The sequence below is a fragment of the Hibiscus syriacus genome, unplaced genomic scaffold, assembly GCF_006381635.1.
Source record: "Hibiscus syriacus cultivar Baekdansim isolate YM2019G1 unplaced genomic scaffold, ASM638163v2 tig00000218_pilon, whole genome shotgun sequence".
In the NCBI taxonomy this organism is placed as follows: domain Eukaryota; kingdom Viridiplantae; phylum Streptophyta; class Magnoliopsida; order Malvales; family Malvaceae; genus Hibiscus; species Hibiscus syriacus.
The window spans coordinates 1,144,068-1,147,084 of record NW_024061774.1 but is presented as its reverse complement, the minus strand read 5'-3'; the positions used below and the strand labels follow the sequence as shown (position 1 = coordinate 1,147,084).

At 30.8% G+C, this 3,017-nt stretch overlaps 1 pseudogene; it reads left to right on the top strand.

Annotated features, from left to right (window-relative positions):
* The first annotated feature begins 2,173 nt into the window (after positions 1 to 2,173).
* On the top strand, positions 2,174 to 2,728 carry LOC120146393 (annotated as a pseudogene).
* The last annotated feature ends 289 nt before the right edge of the window (positions 2,729 to 3,017 follow it).

Sequence of the window (3,017 nt, the reverse complement as noted above, 5' to 3'; positions counted from 1 at the left end):
ATAAATTTCTAGTTCACATGTTTTGAACAGAAAGTAAAGCAGAAAATAATTTCGGTATCCTAGGGTTTAAAACGAGGTTTTGGGGTGGGCCCTAACTCCTTGTAGTCTCCGGGTTTAGGTTCTAAAAAAAGGTACTCGAGTTCTCCTTGCCGGTGCCCCCTTGGGCTTACCAGACCCTTAGTCCTAAACCCATCACAAGCTTGTGTGGACTAAGTTAAACTCGAGAGGAAACATTCCCTTATGCCCATACGGAGAATAAATTCACACGAATGCATAAGGTATATGAATCCCGAAGGTTACTTGCTAGGCCCATACGATGAATAAATTCACACAAAGACGTCGCTTTCACCCCACTTAAAACGGGTTCGGAGCTCGGGTATAGAGCCTTTGGATAAAAAATCTTTAAGGGCTGAAATCATTAAAAAACGGTCAGTACAACTATTTACTCGAAAATATAATCAAAAGTAAGTAATAAGGATCGAAATGTTACCTTAAAATTTAAACTTACCCTTTTCATTAAAAAGACAACTGGAAATTACCTTAGCCTGACTCACTTACCTGTGTCCCCAGCGGAGTCGCCAAGCTGTCGCAACCGTCTTTCGGTTGGGCCCCAGAATTGGGTTTCGACTTGAAAAATGTGGATTGGGAGTCGTCACCGATCATTTATTTAAAACAAATGGGTTGATCGGATACCCTATTTCTTACCTGATCTGCGTCTTTCCAAAGATGTGTCGGGTTCGGGAGTCGGTTACGGTCAAGGAAGGATTAACACCCTTGAACCGCCCTTTCGGTACTACGTAATTTCCAGTTGTCTTTGATTAAGAAAATTGCAAGTTAAATTAAAAGGTAAAATTTGATCTGAATTACTTACCCTTAATGAGTTTACAGAAATACCCTTAAAAATTAAAATAAGATGTTAAAAGAAAATAATAATAATAATAAAAGAAAGTAACAAAACTAAAGAGTAAACCAAGGAAATAAATGAAACCAATAATAATAAACATAAAACAATTGGATGAAACAAATATAAAAAAAATGAAATTGATTAAAATAAAATAAATGAAGAAAAAATATATATATACAAAAAAGAATAAAAAAGGTAAAGTGTTTTTTTTTTAAAAGAAAAATAATAATAAGAGGAAAGAAACTAAAAACATAATGAAAATAAATAAATAGTATAAATAAAATAAAATATTAAATAGTAACAATAATAATAAATAAATGAAAAATAAATATACATATAATATTAACTAAAAAAAATAGTAATCATAGAAATATAAAATAAAATGAAGTAAGAATATATATATATAACGTTAGGAAAATATAGTAAAAAAATATAGGAAATAAGTAAACATAGATAAAAAATAATAATATAATATATATATATATAATAATAATAATAGGAAAATAATATAATATAACACAAAGAAAAATGAAAAAAATTATAATAAATAAATAAATAAAATATAATTAAATATATATATATATACATATAAATAATAAGGGTTAAATTAAAATAAAAAATGAATTAGGGGTCAAAACTAAAAGCCAATCGAAGAAAAAAAAGGACAAAACACGCGGATCCACACGACCCGTTTATAAAAATCTGAATAGTTTTTCAAAAACACAAGCCTCGGGGACTAGATCTACAAAAATAGATCTCGAAAACGCCCCCGTTCATCGGCCAAAAACACTTCTCTCAGTTTTCTTTCGAATCAAAACACAGCAAGGGTAAGGAAAAATAACATGTGAAGGTATGAACTTTACCTTTCAAAATATAAATGCTTCGAAAAATAGCTACGAGTTGCTTGTAATGTTTTGCTTGGTATTTCGTATATCCTTCTCCGAATGTGTTACAATAGTGAGTTACAATGACTATTTATAATGCTTGTGGATCCTATCTTTAGGAGTTTAAATAATAGTATAACTCTATCCTATTTTTAGGAGTTTGAATCCTAGCAAAATTTTTTCCTATTTTTAGAAGTTTAAATCCTAGTAGGACGGAAAGGTGTGTTGACACATACTATTATTTTAGTAAACAAATTGAGGGTCACTCAATAGGATATATTTTTTTAAGTAAAGATAATGTAGCCATGGTTGTAATCCATTGTTTTTAGATTTCAGTTTCGGCTAGCTTTTGTATCTACCAAAGACTTGGTATTATTTTATGCTCATGCCAACTGGAATGAAAAAAAAAACCATTTTCCAAATCCAGATAAATAATTTACAATGGACTCTTGCATCTGTACCATTGATTAAAGCCTTGCAACTCACTCTCTCTTTCTTTTTCTGGTATTCGTGTTTTTATCTTGAGCTATGCTTCCTGTGGATGTCATTCGGAGTGTATATAACTGGAGTGCTCTTTCAGACAGTTTCATTTGTTTCCTTTTTGTTCATCTCTCATGGCTATTGCATCACCTGCGCACGCCTTTCCATAACAGAGCGTCGAACTACTTCTGCAATCGGATGTGTATTTTACTCTACTCTTTTTGGCTATCGAGCTTTTATACCTTATTTCAAGGTTCTATTACTGCTTAATTACATTATTTCTTTCTATGTAATCTTTCATCATATATCGCAAAATCTATTTGTTTTGTTGGAGCAATTGACTTATATTGAGGATGAGGAGGTCCAACTAATGCGTGATGTTATTTATATGAAGTACAGAATGTTAAAGAAATTTTAGAGAGCTATGCAAATAGTTGCAGTGAAAGAAGAAAGGAAATAAGAAAAGAAAAGAGAGCACGTGGGTTGTTTGAAAAAGCTAATAATGAATGAAGGGTAAATCACAACATGGGTTATCCAATTTTGGTGAGAATTCAACCTTGTCTTCTAGTTCTATATAGTTATGAATATTGTCTAATGGTTTGAATAAGATTTATTTTGGTCACTAACTTTGGTAGCTAAGTATTAAATTGGCCCTTTGAGTTTTAATTTTGTTAGTTATGTCCCTCTATTATAAAAAGAATTTTTAATAAGTTATTTTTATGGTGAGGAAATTTATTTTATATTTGGGT